We start from the raw sequence: 22,355 nt of genomic DNA on the forward strand, positions 1-22,355 counted from the left end.
AAATAAAATCAAACAGAATTCAATAGAACCATCCAGCAGAACTCGTTATCGTTAGGACAAGCACACCTCCACTTTTATTCCGCAAAACACTGCCATGAACTTGGCGCAGTAAATTCCATCCCCACCACAAACTTCCTGCAATACCAATGACTTTGTGTTATATTCAGAGTATGGTTATTAGATTTGTTACAAAGTGTATAGCTCAATTTGATTTATAAAAGTAATCCTCAAGTGATTCCAGAGCTATTGCTCTGTCTTACAAAAGAATCCAGAAACTATTGCCCAAAGAACTTCCTCTGTGAGGCTGATTGCTCAACATTCATGCATTTGGACTGACTTCTCCATGTAAAGCAGTTCTGACATCATATTGCTTTTGTCCATAAAACCAGTAAGTTATCTGATACACAGATTAATGTATAAGACCTTATGGAAGATGCTATCTGCTGAAAAGATAATCAGAGAGCTCTTGGTTCTGTTACATGGGAGGATAAAAGATATGTTCGTTACATTACAGTTATTTTGCATCATTCTTCTTACAAAGAAGGAGCTGAGCAAATCAATTCAGGCAAAGGCTTAAATCATGTAAAAAACATTTTGGGGTCTTCTCAAAATACGTTCCTCACCATTTATCTTTATGGCTTGTTTATCTGATACCACCTCGTCGTGAATCACACTGCCAAACACTAAGGTTTTGTCTAAAGTGAAGAAAAGAGAACAGCAGAATGACGATCTGCATAGTACAGGCCTGTTACGTCTCCTATATATATTTTCTTCACACTATATTAACTGAAGAGAGATGATTTCTGCTGATGATCTTGATGAACCTGAACCAGATTTCTCTGATAGCTATGAAGCTGGTACTCCAAGACCCCTTCTCAGAAGCGTATGGCAGTGATACACCAGCATTTTAGATAGGCTAGAAGTGAGCCTTCTGATCACCCTCACTTGCTGCACTTTGGTTTGCATCCGAGTGGCATCAGTGCACATAATCTGAACTCCTGTCCAAGGAATCCAAACGTGAAGGTGAGTGTTTAACGTGCTCTGAGCGCTAAGGGGCATGCAGTCCTAGAGATAAGAGTATTCAACAGCAAAGAGAGCAAAACAAAGTATAGATGTCAGGTCAAAAGCCCCCCCCACTCCTGTTGCATCACGCTACATGCTAACACAGGCATGGCTTATAAATGTGCATCTGGGAATTCAGATGAAGGATTCCATTGTCATACAGGCTCAGATTTCTAGGCAGTACCTGGCTCATTTTACAAAACACCTTGAAACAGAACATTGGAAAAATAGAACAGAATAATTTTCACTTGGAAGGGACCTACAATGATCATCTAAGTCCAACTGCCTGACCACTTCAGGGCTGACCAAAAGCCAAAGCACGTAATTAAGGGCATTGTCCAAATGCCTCTTAAACACTGACAGGCTTGGGGTTATCAACCACCTCTCTTTTGAGGCTTCAAAACCACCAATATATAAGGACAAAAAAAAAAAAAACAAACACAACAAAACAAACAAACAAAAAAAACCCAAACCAAGAAAATCTATATGGGAATTTTGCAAGAAAGTCGCATGAAGCCTGTATTTTGGTTAAGAGAAATTATTTCTTCTCCGCCCCCACCCCCCCCAAAAAAAATTATAGATTGTGGGTAGTGAGCACAGAGCACAGTCCTGTTCCACATAACATTAGAGCAAACTAGGAAGTTATGGAGCAAATTTCTGTAGTTTAAAAAGCATCAAACAGTAATGATGAACAGTCTGCAGCCAAACTGAATGGTAACCCAACAGGATTTTCTAGGCACCAATCCTGGGCCTGGTGCAAGTCATTCTTTTCTACCCCGATGGAACAACAATACTTTTTTTTAAAGTTCTAGACAGCTCTGACCTGAGAAGCCATGGCGCAAATGAGCACAATTCTGAAAACTAACAAACAAAAAAAACCCCAAACCACCACACTAAAATTGGGGAATTATATCATTCAACAAAATACCCTACATTTGCAGATGATGCCATTAGGAAAAAAGGTAAATATTTTCACAGTATAATTAGCAAAAGTCTGATACACAAAATTAAGAGTCAGTTATTGCATATGACACAGAACTAATTAGGTCTCACCTGAAGTACTGGCCCAAGTTTTACAGACAGTGTTTAAAAAAAAAAAACGTAGTCAACAAACTGAAAGAGATCCAGGGACCAACAAAAAAGGTGGTTAGAAAACATGACTCTCATGGAAACACGGAAAGTTGTGCTTTGTTTTGTTTTTCTTTCTGGATAAAAGAAGGCTGCAGGGGACCAGGATGCTTATCTCTAAAAGTTATTAAGAAGTCAGTATTCAGTCATTCGGCATGAGAAGTGAGAGCAAGTTAAGGAATACTTGGCTAAAGTGGCAGCAAAGCAGCTCTGAAATAATTTTTCCTAATGTCCAGTTATGTATAAACATACAAAATCACCAAGAAAGATTATTTATGCAATATCTCTTACTTAAGAAGGTTTCTAGAACAGGAAAGGAAAACACTGTTTAGGAATTCCAGAACCATATTTGATTTTGGTTTAGATCAAGAAAAATCAACCAGGTAATTTCTTGACATTGGTTAAAACCCATGTTTCTAACATCCATGATTTATTTTCTTTGAATTTCTTTTTGGAAATCATTCAGGGTTGAAGTTGTTTCATCCCTATGTTTGATCAGGAAATTTGCAGTTAAATTTAAGTTGGTAACATCCGATTTCACATCTTAGAAAATAAGACAGAAGAGAGAATGGAGTAATATAGGCAAAAGATCAGTCACTTTTTCTGATACTTCTAAGACTGCATTGGGAGGTTCATTCTTTTATCACAGATTTATTTCTTTGGTCAAGAAATATAGGCAGAATAGCTCCCTTCATGCCCGTATCACCTCCCATCCCTGCAGTTAACAATTTCCCAAGTATGATTTCTGAAAGGTAGAGACCATAGTGCCTACATAGTGTCTGCATTGATAAGCTACATTTTAGATATACAGAAAACTTTCTGCCTGAGTCTGCACAAGTCATCTTTGACTCCCTTTTGCATCATGAATATCAAAGTATCTTTGGCATAAACTGCAGTTCATATAAAACATATATAAAAACCTTCTCAGAAAAATTACAAGAAGCACGTAGAAAGTCATTATTTGTTTTCTTTTTTAAAGCAGTATAACATATACAACCCACATTTCTATTTTTTCGTGTTATAATACATATTGCAAGACTGCTTCCTGAGAACCAAAAGTCATTACCCACAGGACTTAAATCATCTTTTTTTTCCTTTCCTGCATGTACAAAAAGTGCATAGGATTTTTTTCAGAAAATCTTGGCTGGACAAATATGACAGAAAATGTTACACAAGTTCTTGTAAATTAAAACAATGCTAAGAAAATCTCTAATGTGATCAGACATAGGCAACTATTGCCCACTTCAAATGAGAAATTGAAAATTTTAGCTCAAAGCTGAACACAGATGTTAAGAAAAAAAAAAAAAAAAAGAGTAATTTCCAGGAGGCTCCACACTGCACGGAAAAGCCAAGTCTGAAGGGACCAAACGCTTAGAAGCATTTTCACTGATCGATTTCATGCTGAAGTGGACAGAGAGGTGTAAAGCCACGGTACTTTCCATGGCAACTGTAAGGATGGCATATATACTTTTGCTGTAGAGCAAAAAATGTAGTGAGACAGAAATGCACAATTGTGCAGGTTTAGGTTTTTGCATCTAAATAAAAACCCCAAATCTGTCTTTCACTCAGTATTTCCAGCTAAAAGTAGATACCCTGAAGACATACCCTGAGGATTCTTCCAAAGCTGCTTCTTGGCTATCCCTGACTTCCCCCAAAATTTTAACTACTGGTGTTGACTGGTCAATCAATATTTAATCAATATTTAACTTCTGTTCTTTGCCATTTTGCCTATCACATTGTACATTTACATCTTTTCCATTAATTTCATCTCTGACTCATATTATTCCTCTTCAAAATGTCCTATCCCCTTCAATCGTGAATTATTCAAGTCACTAGGCCTTTTGGTATTTTTCTGACTCTCCATTTTTCTCAGTAAAACTCGCATATAGTTCTTGTCTTCTAGACTTGCTTTTTTGTACTTCGATTGCTACATTTTTTCAATTTATGTTCCTGAATTTCCTGCTCTCTTCCATCTTCAGTCCCCACTGCTTCTCCACGAAGTATCAATGCAATCTTATAGGTATTCTCAAGACATTGTAATTTCCACGCTCCCTAAACAATGAATGGGTGTTCACCACAAAAGATACCACTAAAAACCTTTTCCTATTTTGTAGGGGAAGAAAGTCTTGTCTTAGGACTTTCTTATTTCTCATTTACCAATGTACAACCCCAATAGTTACAAGCCATGCTTCTTTTCCACTACATCAATACAGAAAGAGATCAAATTAAATACATTCATGTTCATTACAAACAAATCCCATCTAAGTGGTATGAAATCACTGAAATTTCACAACCTGCACAAATGAAGATCAAGCTCTAATTGCAGTTACATCACAGTTTTCCGAAACTGCAATTGAAGTTAGAGCGCTGAAACACCGAGTTGTAGGTATGACTCAGTTCTTCACAAAAAGCTTTCCATTACAATATCTCACCAATTGGACTTTAAATAAATAATCACTTGCGTACCTTGCATCTCTAGTTTAATCTAGTTCCTGATGAAATGGTGAATGTTAAGAAAATAAAAACACATCTGAAATTAATTTGTGGACCATCGCTGTTCTTCTGTTACACATTTTGTTTGTTCCTGCGACAATGAGAAGAATATACTGTATCTGAATTACAGATATTCAGTTATAAAGGTTAATGTAGCAAACCAAGGAGATGAATATTCTCAAGTAGATTAATCTAAAAAGCTAGTGTTTGTGATAAATATATATGATTTTTTAGGGGAAGGGAATGCTTAGAAAAAAGGAATTAAAACTACAGTGAAACCATGCAACTATTGCCTGTATTATAACAATCTCTGAGCAAGGCAATTACTGGTTTAGGCCCTTCACAAATACATATTTTACTTAAGGGCAGTTCCTGCACTGAGAAATATTTCATTCAAGAACCTCATCTCATGATTATCAGGGATATCCACATTGCAGGTATGTAGGTTTTGCAGCTTGTAACAGCCTAAATATGAATTAATTTTCAGTTACTCTTCAAAGTGTTACTCTAATTTCCTTTTTCACAGGAAGTTCTCCAACAGATGATCTTTTCCCTGAATCTTGCATGTGCAGTAGCAAGAGAAAGTCTACAATCATTATTCAGATTTCCAAAGATGACTGTTCCAAGTATCGCCTATATATCTGTAAATTATTAGCACTCAGGAAAGGGCCAGCAAAATATATTGTTGAAATTTTAAAACTCAATTAACATTAAACTGTAATTCTTAAATTTGAGATTTAAAGTAGTTTTCAATCTTTCAAAAGCAACCTTGTACTCACATTCACAGTTAGGCATCTGTACAGAAACAACTAGCTAACAAATAGCTTCACAATGTGCATATTCCAATGAAGAGACTGTTACTGATCTTCATAAAGCACAAACGCATAAACAAGTGATCTGTCCACTAGAAAATTTCTTTTAAAAAATATTGAAGTGATCATACAGGAAAACAACAGTGTTTTTTGGTGTTTCAAACTGCAAAGTATGGGTTCTCTTCTGTCATGGCAGCATGTACACAGTTCAGAGTGAATGTTCAGGCAGATGCAAACAAGATGTGCTCACAGGAGTAACCAACAAGGCCAGTCCTGCTTTCTGGCCCTCCTTCATACAGTTGCTTAAGCAATAAAATCTTTTCTCCCTAATTGCCTATTTGCTTTTCCCAAAGAAACTGGAAACATCTCATGCAGTTTGCCTTCTCTTCCAGAATCAAGTGTAGCTTTTCTCCTTTTTGTTTTAATGGTCTCCAAATCCCATCACCTCTTAGGCAGTCTTTCCATTCAGTCCCTTGGGCAAACCAACCCCTTCTTTGTCCGTCCTCACAACTACTGTTTTCTACCCCATATGTTTCAGCAATTTTCTTGGTAGCTACCCTGCAAGAAAATGTTTCTCTCCATTAATTTAGTAAGGTCACTAAAACAGAGCTTGGCAAGAGACTGCAGAGCCTCTGACATGCTGCATCTGCTGTCACATTCTGAAGCACCCAGAACACACATCCAAATCACAGGAGATGGCAGTGAGGGCTGTCAAAGGCTCCACACGTGGCAAATACAAGAACTAGAAGCAGAATATCCAAAATTCTTCCCCCTCATGGCTGCTCAAGAGACGGTTGTTCACCTGGAATTACCTGAAAACCATATTATAACTCTATTACACATAAGTGCAGGTGCCTGATACTTTAAGATCAAGCAGCTTCTATTTACTTGGAAAATTAGGATGTGGCTGCCAAAGTTAAGAAACTTTAGTTTGCAACCATGACCATTTATGCAATATATATATAAAATATATATATTAAAAAATATATATAAAGTTGGTCTAATATAAAGATCAGAGACTTGAAGAGAAGCATTGTTGCAGGAAACAACCTGTGACAAAAGCTGCCAACATTTCTGCTACTGAGCTAAAGAATACAAGATCATTAATAAAGTACAGGAACAGAAAAATCTTAAATAAAAGAGCATTCCCTTCAACACAAATCGACACTAAAGCAACACGTACAAACAAGTGTTTTGTAACGTTTGTAGACAAGTGACTTCATGCGCAAATACACAGTGCATATTACCAAGGCCCCAGGAGAAGATCATCAAAATGATACAGAAGGAAAACTTGTCCTTTGCAGGTTCTGTTTGTGCACAACGGCATTTCTCATTGCCAGAACACAGGCGCTATCAGATCCTATAGCACCCTCTCATGCAGCTGTTCCATCGTGCTGTACGTAGAGCGTGCAAACACTCAAGCCCAGGTATTGCTGAAGTTTAAATTTTGGGGAGAAAAAGCCAGCAACAGAAACCTCTACTGACATTTCTCTACAATCCATTTGTTTTTGCCGAGCCCGCCTCCCCCTAGTTTTCCCCCACACCCCCCATAACTCCCCAGTTCTCTCTCCCTTAAGTCTCCAGCCCCTTTCTACATCCTACTGAAGCTACCGGACTGACCTGCGAGCATGACTCAGCTGTAATTACATTAAATTCTAATAAAGGCTCATGCCTTTGACAAGGCAGCCTACCTTAACCCCTGCCTCCCAAATGCACGTGTACAGCAAGCAAACCAAAGTGTGGCTCAATAGTACGTTTTGTGAACTCGGAGTGCAATAATTCATATTTTCATGCTGTTGTTTTTGGAAAGCTACATTTAGTTAGTTATAAAAAGGATCTCTTCCCTTATTTCTATATTGAGAAAGAATCCTAATTGGCCAGGACCAGTCATAAAAATTTAACCATGTTTCTGAAAACACGAGTGCCAAAGGGTAATGCATCGCTAATGGTTGCCAGTGGAATAAATAGCAGTTCTGACGTCAAAACTTTGTTACACTCCAATAACTGGCTCACTTGGGGTTTCAGGTACAGCAAGTTACATGTCAGTTTTAAATAAAGTTATAAAAATAGAATACATGGTGAACCATATTGTCACTATGCAACCCGAAACCACATGATTTATGTCTAATAAAATGTTAACAAAGGTGATAGATGGTATAAAAATAGTATTTTCTACCTCATAATATCCTCTTACTTGGACTTGAAAGGGCAAAACAAGGCAGATATTATTTCTCTTTCGTTTTTCAAACGTACGCCCAACACCAGAGTAAGCAATTTCAAGTGAAAGTGACATTTTTTAAACATTGATGGTACCTTCACTCAAAAGACAGTCTAATAAAATTCAAGTTGTAAAAATCTACATTACAATAGATCTTTGATTCCCTCTCCAACAAATACACTAAGTAGCAAGTGGCTTTCCCTTGCCTTTCAATTCCTTCTATAGAGTAACTATTTAACAAAGTAGTCTCTTTAATTTTGCAAAAGATGCAAATCAGAAGGCCATGCTTGTATAACTAACAGCTTACTGGTTCGGTGATGCAGCCACCCGGATGATGGACAAAATTACGGCACACGCGTGGAGCTCAATACTTGACTCCTTCCAGTTATGCCTATGCGGAAATAGAGGTTTAGCTGTGCAAACTGTGGTTGCATCCGCAGGGAAGGGACTGGACAATGTTCTTAAGGTAACACACAAAGCTAGAGATAGAAAGACTGATCTGAGAGCAGGTTCCCCAAACTGTTATCGAGGGTCCCGCATAGATAAGACTACACCATCCTTATCAAACGCTAGCGTTAAGCGCTCCTAATCTTTTCCTCTCTAAATCCAAGTCTGATCACACAATCTTGCCAATATATAACCATTAATAGTAACATTTTCCATTTCAGTATAACTGAAATGCTGAGGGACCTCCACAAAAGAGGTCATATCATGTCCAAAAATGAGGTTAGAAGAAATATGCTGTTTTGCCAAAATTTTATGATCGTTTATTTGATCACTTCCAGCAGCTCACAGTTCTGGAGCTGGAACTTGAAACATGACGACAGTGTGAGATGCAGTTACGAGGAGGATTTGGAAAGGGGTAAAAGCTGTCCAGCAATTAAACCCTCTACCCTGTCACTTGGGCAAAAAATGTACGTTATCCTGAATATTGCTAAAGAGAAGACCACAGGTCCTCTAAGCCTCACCCTGAGATTGGTGTCTGGAGATGTGCTTTTCAAAGGTTGCCGCATGGGGTCATCCTCCTTTGGTCAGCTTATAAACCTCTGAAAACTGCTGTCTCCTAATTGTATAGATGGTTCAGTTGCGGCTCATAAAGGGCTTAAACTGAGGGAGGGTGTGGGAGGATTGATCTTCCCTGAGCATACTGTGAACTAGAAGTGAAAAGGATTTCTCCTGCCATTACTCCTCACAGAGGTCAGGGGTCCACGGTGCCACCCAAACAGAGTAAGGAGGCTGGTCCTTTCGAGAAGGAATTCCCCTGAGATGGTGCTCCTCCTCTTCCCTTTGGCAGAGCCTGTCAATCGTTCACGGAGTCACTAATAAATCTCTTTCACTTGAATAGCAAGCCTTGTTCATCTCAAATCATTTCTGTCTTGAGCACCTTTTTAAGTATGCCTGGGAGAACAGGCATTATTTCCATTTCAGAGATCAGAGTGTGAGCTAAGTAATTTAAATATTTGTACCATGCCCTGTATGCCTGGAAATATACGCAAAAACTTTTGTTCACAATTAAAAAAAAATGCTCAATATGTTCCTCCAAGAAAACATGCAGCCAAAATAAATCCAGTTTGTCTGTAGCCCCTGTAGACTTTACCAATCTTTTGTTACAAAGTTTAAGAAACTTGAGTTTTAGACTCATTCAGATGATAATAAATAATAACTATAATATTAACATTTAACACCTGTTCCTTTCAAAAAGAAAAAGCATTACAACAGTTAGCACCAATGTGAAGAAAAAAGTAACGGGAAAAAACCTGCCAAAAGAATTTCTTACATATTGATTATCATGAGTATCCAAGGTGTGGCAAAAAATAGCTTACTACATATACTTCAACATTTTCATTGCTGAGTTGTCTACTCCATTCTTAGTACTTGATCCTGAGTGGAAGAAAGGTACTGGAAGCAAAAACTGTCTGCAAGTACCTTTTAAATAGTAAATTATACCCTATTTATATATTGCAAGCATGTTTTTTTCAGCTGCAAAACAGCCCTAATTTCCCAGTAGGTTTTTCCCCTCCAGTGAGAAGCAAATGCTAAAAAGAAAAAAAGAACAAAAAGCAACAAGCAACAACTGCCCTTTCAAAGTAAATTCTTTTTCTAAAGATAGGGCAGCTTTTAATCCTTTCAATAAAGGTGACTTTTTTACTTGCCATATTCATTTAAATTGCAGCACACATAACTTTCTAACATTATTTTGTTTTCTGACACTGCAGAATAATCATTACATTTTAAACATGTCATTGTTCAAAAACATAGACCTAGTTTTGTTTGGTTTGCTTTGGCTTCCCCCACCCCCCCCAATATCAGCTGGTGCACTTGTCTAGGCTGGCAAAAGGAAATTCATCTCAAGAGGGAACAAGTGTTTCAGCCACAGGTTTTTATGAAGAACCAACAGCCTGGGTGGTGACAGGACCATCTAAGACTGAGCTTGCCAGGGGCAATGGTGAAGCAATGCACATTTGCTGCCTTGGCTATTGTCCCCATTTTTATTAGTGTCTCTAATCTTCTGCTGCACTGAGATTTCTACCTTTTGTCTTCTCACTGGGAAAATACAAGTTTAAACCCTTTCTTATGTGACAGAAGCAACAAAATATCCCATCACTGTGAATAAGGTTCCAAATTCTTCATTCATTTAAAAGCCATTAAACAATTACCATTAGAGAGAGCAGAGGAAAAAGCTCTAGAGAAGTACTTGGGCAGGAAAGACATCGGTCCCCGCAGTCTCGATGGTTTTCCTCCTTCCAAAGGACTGAGTGGGCAGCTCTGTACAGTCCACGTCCTTCCGCTGCCCAATTACTTGCATCTTTTATGCTATCGTATGATATGATGCTCTCTTGACATCACTGGATGTAACCCAGCAAGGAAGTTATACTTCCACTTCTTGCAAACAACACATGATTCAACAGAGTTTGACAATTTCAATCAATTCTTTCAACTCTCCCTAAGTACTTTCCACCAAAAGCTGAAGAAAGTGTGTAACAACCTGGGACAATCCTTGATTCACTAGTGCAAGAAAAACACTCATCATCCAAAAAAAATGCATCTTAAAACTCTAGATGACTCCATAAATCAGACTATAAACCAAAATAAGCAGTATAAAAGTTGACAGAATATCAACATGCTGAACTAAGAGACATTCCCTCCTTAAGCTGCTCCACTTCAGTCCAAGTTCAAGCAAAGACCTTATGCAACTAGTCCATCCTCTGGTTAATACACAAACTTCTTCTAAATAAGGCAGGTTTATTTTTAAATATGTTAAATAAGAAAACCTTCCCATTGTCTGCAGGAGGTTACAGAATTCTGTGTACAACTTGCAGACTTTCCAACTTTCCCATGTGATACATGCTTGGCCTTCTACCACAAATGTAAGAGTTCTTTCACTTAGAACAGTGGGTTGTCCCAGATGTATAACCACTTTTAACTATAATTAGCAACTACAGTACTGTTTTTATGGACGGGAAGCATTCCTCCCATTGTTTCTTTTCTCTTTAATGGAACTCAACATTTAAGTAAACATCACAGGTGCCAATCATACAATTTTAAAAAAGAAACAAAAAATGCCATCTATCAGTTTTGAGACCTTCACTTTGCTTTCAAAGTTTGGTTGGGTTTTGGGTTTTTGGGGGTTTTTTTTGTTTTTTTGTAAAATACCTACAATACTTTGGAATACTTTCACTTTAATCTCAATTTTTTTTAAATTTTAAATTGGAGAAAACTTTTCCTAAACAGGGAAGAAGCCTATTAATTTTGTTAATAAGGCATTGACATTTTGCTATTTTATCACGTTAGCTTTAAGACAAAAGTTCTTATATTTTTACAAAGTATATCCCACATCAAGAATTCCCCTGATGTTTCTAATAATTTTTTTCAGGTAGAATAACCTTTAAAGAAAATATTGACCAAATTTTCAATACATCAACACATTCTCACTATCAGTGTAGACAATTATAAATGTATTCTAATCTTAAAAGTCAAACAGAATGGAGACATACAAACCTTTGTATGTATTTTAGAATCCCTATATTTTTAGGATGAAATAGGAAAAAAGTATACTCACAAATATCAGAGGTCTGATAATATATTAAGATATGAAGTATAGCCCACATCTCTGTAATACTTCAGGACAGATAATGACTGTCACTAGCCCATGGAAGTTCATATGTTTGATTCCAGCACTTTGCTTAAGTTTCTTTTCAAGGTCATAATTCAAATAATTCTTTACATCTTTTATGTAACAGGTTCTAATGCTATACAAAGAGAGGGAGAAAGATGTCTGACCCAATTATAAGTAGGATACAGGAAAGACAGTACCAAACATAAAGGGTAATTCACTGATCTCTTGCTTCCTTGCTGGGGAGGAAACAGATTTAAGGAGACGGGGGCATAAAAACATAATATGAAAAGTTTTAAAGTACTGCTTCTAAAATTAACAACGAAATTAAATCCACGTCTGTCCAGGCAACCTATTCCATTTTTCAATGTTTCAGATTTTATTTTGGTCTTTACTTGATGCTCTGAGCAAAAATAACATTACAATCTTCATTAAATGGTTTTAAGGTAATTATTTTCCCAAGTCTAGAATTTATAAAGTTTTAGCACCGCATCTTCAGAAGACTTTAAAGAAAAAAAGAAAAAATACCCACAAAGATATTATCCGCAGCATGCAAAGTGTTTTAAAACAAAGAAACATTAGGAAAAACAAAGTAAGTTACTTTTTTCTGCTTCACCACTCTGAATGCCAGTACCCAGACAATAAGAATAATGAGCAGTTCCTTACAATGCAAACAAGAAGGGAGATCAGAACTTGGTGAAGAAATAAGGACTTAGTAGCACCCTCTCTCCTTGCACTGTTTGCACGGCTTATACAGAAAGGTTAAAAAATTGGAACAACAAATTGAAAGATCAAGTTTAAAGAAAACTGAGAAAGGTTAACTTCAGATTCAGATGATGAAATCAAGTGGTCAGACTCAAAAAACAGATTAAGTACTTGGGCAATGAAAGATGATCTTGACTAAGAAGTTTAACATAAAAATCAGTTTTCAGTATTGTGGTTTTCTTCTGTAATTGCTTGGGTTGTTGGAAATTCCTATTATACCCTAATTTTCTAAGATGTAATTTTCTTAGGTAGGTGAAGTCTAGCTGTTCCATTTAAGTGGAACCCCTAAGTGTCTTGCAATTATTTTCAGAGCAACACACTCTCCATACAAGTTCAGGCTCTCAAGGACTTAAAGTCTTATTTGAGTCTGCTAATGCGAGCACTGGGTTTGTGGAAACAATGCTTGCTTAGCAAGCAAGAGGAAAATAGGGGAAGATGCTCGATTTGTTGAGCCTAAAAGACTCCTGAAAGTCTTGAACAAAAGCCATGATTGACAACAATATTGCTCTTCTGCAATATAGCCTAATAAAGGTATGATTTTGTTTGTGCTGAAGATCAGTGCCTGATTCCGGTGTAAAATAATCTAGAACCACTGAAACCACATAAATACACAGTAATAAGCCCATGTTTGATGCTCCTTTCCCAACCTCCAAAAAATGTAAAGTGCAACAGAATACTCTATTACATGAGTTTATCTGTGAGGGATAAAGACAACGCAACAATGGAAGCTCCTAGGGAAACTGCTGGAAAGCATTCATTTTATAATTATGAGCCACAGCATAAGCAAAAACCAGAACAAACCCTGCGATCAAAGTTCCTGTTGACTTCTCTCAAACTGGGACAGGGTGAGCCAATCTAGCTAAAAGAAACACATTCAGCATTTTTGCACAACACCGGAAGAATGTAGCTTTACTTTGCTACACATTCACTTAATAAAACCCCAAATTATTCAACATATTGAAAATATACTATTTGAAATGTATTTTTACTAGAAAATCACATCCTGTATCATCATGATACAATCAGAAGATGGTGTGACATGATCATATAAACTGCACACCCAAACTCTTTTAAGTACTCATTGTAGCATGCAAACATTAATAGACATTTTCAATTTATTTAGCACACTGCACAACATGCATCACATTAACAATTTATGTACCTTCTGCTTTAGCCACAAGAGCAATTTTAGAAAAACAATGATTACAGCCAGAGGATATTTAACTGCTAGTTTCAGCTTCTTTCCTTCTCTCAACTAAACATAAACCCAAAATACCTACTGGTTTAGCATCTAAAATTATCCTGTCTTGCAATAACTGTGTAGCCTCAAAGACCTTTAAAATTAACCAGAATGACAATATGTATTTCCAGAAGAAAGTGTGAAGAGATCACATTAACGTCAGTCTAGTTTAGGAATAATGATAGTTGTCATTTTGACCCATGGGCTCTCCAATGTTTAGTTCAAGAATACCAAGGCATTCGTACCGTTACATGTATCTCCCAAAGAAAAGGAAATTCAAATAGCTTGCAGCACTGCAGATCAAAGCTCACGTACATGATAGCCCACCCTTAGAAAAGGCTGGTGATAAACTTACAAGTTACCTACACTATGTCTAAACTTTCAGCACTGAACACTTAAGCATTATAAGAGCCTGTAGAAGCAGGGGAGTAAACTCAACACCAATTGCAAAATTCAATACTTGTAATCAAATTATGTAAGTACTACTATATGAAATCTGTGAGGAAAATTTTGGGGTGAGAAGAAAGGAAAGTTTGTCAAGGTTTTGTTTAGAAAAACAGGAATTGCCTATGTGTAAGTGAGTGCAATCAAGTACCCTGGAGGGGGCTGTGGTTAAAAAAAAAAAAAGAAAAGAAAATATATCCCACCATTTCACATTCCACAAAGTTTTTTCTCTTTAGAAGGCACTAGCTATCATTAGTTAAATGCCTATAAAAGACAATCTTATTTGAAAGGATCCTGAGGTTTAAACGGGACATAAGAACAACACAAGGAACTATACTCTTTAGACAGAAACCTTCAATAAGGCCATGGAAATGGCTGGTTTTCTTGCTCTTTTAGTTCTGTAATAATTGAAGGTATAATATATTCCTGCTGTAATGACAAACTCCAGAGAGACTTATGAATAATAGAAAAATAAAAAAAAATCCTGAGAAAACTGATATATTAAGACTGGTATCCACCTGAGTGAATGTTCTTGACAAAAAGCTATACAACAACATTTGATAAATTGAATAATCACTGTATTAAATATAAAGAGGAAAGTTTAGGTTCTACATGAAATTACAACAGAAAATTCATTATTTGAATTGGTTCTTTGTAGTTTTTACAATAAAACAAATTTCTATACTATCAAGTGCTACCAATAAAATAATACTTATTTTGACTTCTATAATTTATTTTCTTTGTTCATCAGCATCAATTGCACTACAGGCTCCTGCTGTTTATTGTCCTGGTCGATTTTAAGCCCTTAGGTGACTTGTTAGCAAATGATTTGGAAATAAAAAGTGACGCAAAAAGCTGCGTAAATCCTTATTAATCGTTAACTCACTCTACCTTCAAGCCACCTGCAGTACCTCTTAAAGTTGATTATGGGACAGAAAGACGTCAGAAAGCCAAAACACTGAGAACATTCTGGTTCTAGTTAAAAGGTACACATTTTTTCAAATAAAGCTCTATTGAAATTGTCATTCAAGCTTAAAATATTCAGTTTGACTAAAGCATTTTAGAGATGTGTTAAACCTGTAACAGGATATGACTGGATTGAGCATTGCAGCAGGAAAGAACAAACAAAATATTTTACAAAAGATTTTTTTAAAAATCCCGAAATGAAGAAAACCCCACTGGTTTAAGAACTGCCTTCTTCATCCTGAATGTTGTTGACTTAGAGTACGACCTAAACCAAAAAAGGTTTACTTCACTTTTTTCTTTAAATCATGTAATTCTAAACCAAAGTCAAATGTAACTATCCAGTCCCCTCTTACCTGCACAGAAAACCTTCCAAGACCTGATGTTGCTTCACTTCCCAGTACAGCAATGCTTACTGAGAAGCATTGAACCTTGAACCACAATTTTTTTCTCTAAATCTTGTCATAGGTTGTAAAGAAACAAAGTACCAAGCTATCAGTCACTTGCAATTTTACTTTTAAACAGGAACCTTAAAAAAAATTCCTCCAAAACCTCACAGAAAAAACCTCTCAGAATTTGCTGTTTGAAAACATAATTTACAACTTATCATAAAGTTGCTTAATATTTACAGCATAGATTTGGATTCTTTTTGTTTTAAACATGGACATAGTGAAAACAGCTTCAAGTCAGTCATAATGATTTGAGGATTTGCCAGCATTTAAGACCACAATACAGACAATATCTTTAAAAGAAATAGAAGAATTCAGCTGAGTCCAGCTTCCCCTCTAAACAAGCATAATGCTCTCTGTTGAGTTTAAGCAAAGATGTCAATGATACTGTTGACCTAAATTAATCTTAAAGAGATCATTTTACTAATTGATGTGCTATGCAAGTTATAGTGTTTCTCCTCTGCAATAGCTTAAGACAACTCATTTGTCAAAGGCGATTTAAACTTTTCAGTACTAAGTATTAGAAATTACATTAATTTTATAAATTAAAAAAACTACATTAATTTTATGAATGAAAACTGGAATTAAACTCTTCATGAAATTGATCAGAAATGGTCTTTCACATATTTATTATGATACAATCTGCATCCTCACATTTAACTGCTTTCTGGGAATCTGTACTCTCACAGTAAATTTTCCTGTAAGGAAAAGACAAAAGACTACACCAAATGTAGAGCTACATGAAAATTGGATAAAGGCTGTATGTTTATGTAGTAAGAAAGTTCTGGGCCAGTTTCATATAATGTCAAGAGCAATACTTATAGTAAACTATACAATACCCATGCTAACAAAACACAGAATTGGTAAAAACCTTTGGGTATCAGAAGCAGGTATTTCAACAGTATTTGACTTAAGGAGTCTCAACTCCTGAGACAGCCAGGCACCTCAAACAGATTTTGGAGGAATTACAGTAAATGGTGCATTAACAGGTTATTTTTCACAGAAGGAATAAAATTGCCTAAAAATAATTTTTAACATTGACATCCTAGAGCCTGGGACAGACAGTGCCATTCTGCAGTCTTAAGACAAAAATGCTGATGATCCCGATGGCAGCAAGGAAGACAAGTAGCAGACCAGAAATCCCAGGATTTAGGAAAGACCTCAGCCTGTTTAGGTTACAGGCAAGCAGGAGGCCTTGGGATGCTCTCCTGACACACAACGGAACTCAGGACAATGGGTCGATTCCCACAAACAATCTCCTCAAAGCTGAAGGGAATCCATCCCCATCTGGAAAAAAAGAGAAAAGAAAAAAAAAAAAAAAAAAAGAGGCAGCCACATCAGGAAGCCAGCTTGGCTGAACAGGGAAATCCTGTCAGAGCCTAAATGCCAAAAAAAGAAGGACCAAGAGACAGCTGGACAAGCTACCAAGAAGGAGTCTAAAGCAGAAATCCTGAGCTGGATTGCACTGGCCCGGAATGAGGAACACCTAAATCTATCTGAAGTTAAAACTGGGAAGGGGTATGTCAGGAAGCAACAGAAGACTGGAGACCAGCACAGCTGACCTAGTAATAAATTTCACTGAAAAGGCTGAGGTTGTAAAAGCCTTTGCATATTTACTGGCAAAATCTGCTCCAAATGCCCACTTATCAAAGGCTAGGAGGGAAACGTGCTAACACCACAGTACAGGAGGATCAAACAAGATGGTCGCAGCGGTTGGAAGCTAAGGAATCAGATGACATATCTGAGTCAAGAGAGCTCATTGATGTTATTATGAAGTCACATCAGCTTTAAGACATTGTGGTGATTAGGTCCCAGATGACTGGGTAAAAGCCAATGCCATGATAAGTTAAAAAAAACCAAAACAACAAACTACCAGCAGGAAGGATTGTCCAGAGAACTACAGGCTGGGGAAATTATACAGTAAGTCCTCATGGAAACTATTCCCCGGCACACAAAGAACAAGATGAGAACAGCCAACATAGATTTATTGAAGGCAAAATACTCCTGAGCAACCTGATTGCTTTCTAAGACAAAGTACCTGGGTCTGTAGATAACAGGCAAGCAGTAGATTTAATTTCATTTTAATACAGCTTTTTAATTTCTTCCTCTATTACCTTGGTAGCCAACACAAAAGGCACAAACTGAACATACAGGCAAAAAGCTGAATTCAAAGGCTGTTGGTAAAATGGATCAACGTGTGACTTGCATCTGGAAGTCTAATGGGAGAGAAGAGCTTCCTTCCAAACAGAAAGCTGTGTCAGGGGAATGTAATTTTGAGTTGAAAACTTAAGTACGGTTCAGCGATTAATGTGTGTACACTACATATGTGGCTGCAGAATGGATAAACACATTTTTATGTATCACAATTTTATCACATATTAATCTATTTCTAATAAACTTGCAACACTGACTCATTGAAAAGCTTCCAGATTGGCACCCAAATATTGCCTTTGATTTCTGTAATTATAGTTAGAGAGAGAGGACAAGACGTTTTTAGTTCTGCACACTTCTATTTCTCAATGTTCAATATCTTATTAACTATGAGAATTAAAAATGTAAACACATCCCTTTGAAAATGAGAAATTCCCCTGATTATACAATGAGATTCTGTTCTTGTTTCTAGCTGTAGTAAGATAAAGGTCTTCCAACCATGAAATCATTGCACAGAAAAAGAAATATGGACTTTTAAAAAGTTTTTAAAATTCAGTAGAATTTTGTTTTATTCATATTTCTTGCTGCAATATATCTGAATTTATAATAATGTCTCAAGCTATGAAAAAGGACATAACATCAAAAGACTACAGCAGCTTCTTTCTTCTGTCCATTTGTTATCTGTAAAATATTCAAAGAAACAGAATTCAAGCTTTCCTTCAGACATAGCTTTAACATCCTGTCCATCAGGTATGGAACAGATGAGACCAAGAATATCCACTGTAGTCCATACCCCCTACTTATTCTGCTAAATTGCCCACAAACTTGTAGTATTCCAAACACCTGGAAACAGCAATATGGAAATTCTCTATCACAAGAGTGATGTGAGACATCTCATCTACTTTGTACTACAAATATTAAAACCAGCTCACAGGCTGGTCAACAGTTTCACGATTGGTCATACAATTTCTCATTATTACCAGCCATTTTAGCTAATACTATTATTAATCTATTTGAATGTTGATAAACAGGTTATTCTGAAGGCAAAAGAGAAAAATATTTTAATTATGTGTTTGATTTTCAGAAATCTAAATTTTTTCCATGGCACAGTGTGCTTTCCAAACATGCAGACATAAGATCACTCATGCTACACAAATCATAAACCACAGTACAAAAATCCTACCTTAAACATACCATAAAATAATCCTATTTGTGGGGTTCCCCTCATTACTGTGATAAATACCACACTATCATTAGCCTTCATACTCAGTCTTTCCTTAAACATGAGTTTTGACACACAATACAATAATTCTCTGCTTCAGGAAGGAAATTATGTCACACTGAAAATTTTTTGTTAGCTTCAGCTAAGAAGTTGCCCTTTATACTCTTTGAGCCAGTATCCACAACCCTCAAGTTCCCTCTAGGTGAAATGAGCTTTTCTGCAGCATAAAGTTTCACAAAGTGACAGTGTCGATTAGTCAAAGTGGGCACATATTTATTGGTCCCACTAGTTGGAAAAGTAACAAGCTGCACATTCAATTCTGTTGTGACACAGAACTATTTATTTTTTAGAAGATGAAAAGGTATAACATAATTTCTAATTTTCTAATTTCATAATTATTAGTTCTTGGATTAAATATTACTAAATGCCAGAAGGTCATATCTTAATATTGAGCTCATCAAGTGCTAACATCTGCTTCTTTTGACAAAGACAGACTGTGGGAAGGGTTGAATTCGGGTAAGCATGCTCTTCTGCTCCATACTTGGTCACACATCACCCCACTTTATCCCAGACTGTACTGCAAGGAGTCAAAACTCATTCTGATGCTCAGACAACTAAATGAGATTTTTGCCTTGTCTTTCATGGCAAATCACTCTCTTCATTAGAAACAGCTAGTAGTCATGAATAAGATGAAGGAAGATGAGCTATTACCTTAAACTGATGGGAAATATGATAACATGCAGCACAAGTCTTAGGATATGGTGGGAAGAGACAACGTGGAAGTTGATTAGGCCTTTCCTGGTAACAGAAAAGTTGGCTTTTTAACAGCTCCTCTCTCTTTTTCACAAGAAAAAGGTTCCTAGCTTCTTTCGAGAGGCAAAGGTGCAGGTTTTCATGTCCCCATGTAACCATTGGAATAATAATTAAAAAAAAAAATAAATAAAAATGGTGCTTTCCCAGAGGTAAGTGCTTCTTGTCTTCCTCTCTCCCTTTCCAGCCTGCTTCAGTCCAAGGGAGGGTGGCAGCAGGTGCCACAGATCACCCTGAAGATGAACAGCCAATCTGGATAACATTATCAGAAAGAATTTGGTTCTGTTTTCCTGACTCATATTTAAAACTTTGAGTTTCAGCAGCCTCTAACTTCTCATGAGCAGTATAAGGCTGTATAGTAAACAATACCAACAGTACAGACCACTTCTGCTGTTGAGACATGACATTTGTATTATTTCTTGTAAGTCTGGGTGCGTCGAGTTAAGGTCATTTACTAGTCAATATTGGCCTCCAATGCTAGCACCATTCGGCGGTGACAAGGCCACACGTAACTTCCATTTCAAGTTACATGCTTTCTCCATGGAGGTTTTACACAGAAATTCTCCAAAACCTCTCCATCCAAATCTTTGCTGTTTGATCAAGCTAAGTTGCTGTATTTTTCAGGCATCCAAATACAAAGCCAGCAATTAAGGGTCTGATTTTACTTTCAGTTCTTTGACTATTCTGCACAACACTTGGCACAGCTGAGTCACAAAGGCCAAAATCAAATTAAAATGCAAATGATGTTTATTATTATGACAAGAAAAAAATTAGAATTACACAGTCAAAGTAATTCATTTTTATGGTCTATGTCACTTATATGCATAATCCTAATGTATGTAAGATAAGAATAATAGTATTTCAATGACTCAATCAGGAAAGTAAGCTGAACTACTCTATATTTGTGTATTTCATACTTAGTTAAGTGTGAAGCTCAATACTGATACAAAACCATGTTGACAAATATTTTCATTTAGTTACCTGTTTTCCTTTTTATCAATTTAAAGAAATAAAATTATGAATCAGACTATCATCTTTTTTGTGTGTTTTATATTTTGTTACTTAGGAAGTGACATGTTTAGCTTAAATACTAATCAGTCTCGACCTTCTCTTAGTAAGTGACAAACAGCTTTTTGTCCTTACGTTTATATCATCTTCACCTTCATATGAAAATGCTGGAATCTTCTACTCTTAAAAATAATAATCTATGGACTGATGAAATATACTTTTGCCTTTACTGTCTAATACAAGGAGGAGTACTTCAATACAGTTTATGTCCTCTTGTTTTCTGCAGAGTGCCTCAATGCTTCCTATTGTAAATGTGAACAAAAATAAGCTAAATATATGGCCCTTGACAAATAGCAAGCTAAAATACTCACTGTTGCTGAGAAACATGAAGATACCATCTTCTCAATAGGACAAAAAGATCTGTAGACAACTAGCTATCAGGTGCAAAAAATTTCAGATTAGAATCTATGTTCTCTTATCTTCCCTTCCCCTCATTCAGAAAAGCTGAATCGTGAGTTTTGCTGTTATGAGAAAATAAAAATTGAAAGGAGTACTCTATCAGTTTCCTTTATGAAATGCTAATTATTTTTATGAACACCAAACTGGTTTGTTACTGTAATGAAAATATACCCAGAAGGAAACTGTTCAGCTACAAAAAAAAAATACTTTAAATGCTTATAATGGATATTTCAAAATATTTTGACACATACATTTTTAAATGTTTTTAAATAGAATTTAAGTTCAACAAACAGAAAATGTTTTACATGTATTTTAGTAATTAAATGGTTACAAGAGTAATATAAGAGTACCCAAGTCATCTAAGCACCTATAAGAAGCTTTCTCATCAAAACCAAGAAGATGGAAAACTGGCTGAAAGGAAAAGTTGATGTCTCCTTTATGGATCATGCAAGTCCAATAATTATTTCAGCATCATAATCATTTACTTTAAAAAATAGACACTTGTTCCTTTTAGAAAAAACCTGCAACCCAAATTAAGCTTCACAGAACTGTCCTCAGAAACACTTTGCATGTAAGAGCTATGACATTAAACTTTAAAGATGTTCCGAGCACTTTTATAGCACACTGATATAAATGAATTAAAAAAAAACAATATAATGGACATGTCTGAAACTACTGCTGGTTAAAGTAACACCTGGCACTGCATTCTATATGAAGTTGAGCTAGCACGTATATATAATGTCCTTAAAAATAAATTAAGGATCTGGACATTTTACTGAAAAAACTCAAATTCCATTCACCTACATTCAGCTCCACACCCTTAACCAATGCCTAGAGGCAGTTTTTGCTTGTTTGTTTTAAATTATTTCAGAAATTTCTTTTCCCTCTTCCTCAACTTAAGAAATAAAGGTCCTCTCATTCTGTAAGAACAGTTAGCATTTTACAGTATTCATAGAAACACTGATAAAAAACCGTGATGGAAGAAAACCAACAGCCAACAGAATGTTTCTTTGTTTC

The 22,355-nt window shown here is 36.3% G+C and overlaps 1 protein-coding gene across 10 annotated transcripts in view; it reads right to left on the bottom strand.

Annotated features, from left to right (window-relative positions):
- The window catches only part of METTL15 (methyltransferase 15, mitochondrial 12S rRNA N4-cytidine), a 101,711-nt gene that overhangs the window by 25,785 nt on the left and 53,571 nt on the right, over positions 1-22,355 (bottom strand). The gene's annotated exons all lie outside the window — the stretch shown is intronic.

Source organism: Balearica regulorum, chromosome 5 (assembly GCF_011004875.1).
Source record: "Balearica regulorum gibbericeps isolate bBalReg1 chromosome 5, bBalReg1.pri, whole genome shotgun sequence".
Lineage (NCBI taxonomy): Eukaryota > Metazoa > Chordata > Aves > Gruiformes > Gruidae > Balearica > Balearica regulorum.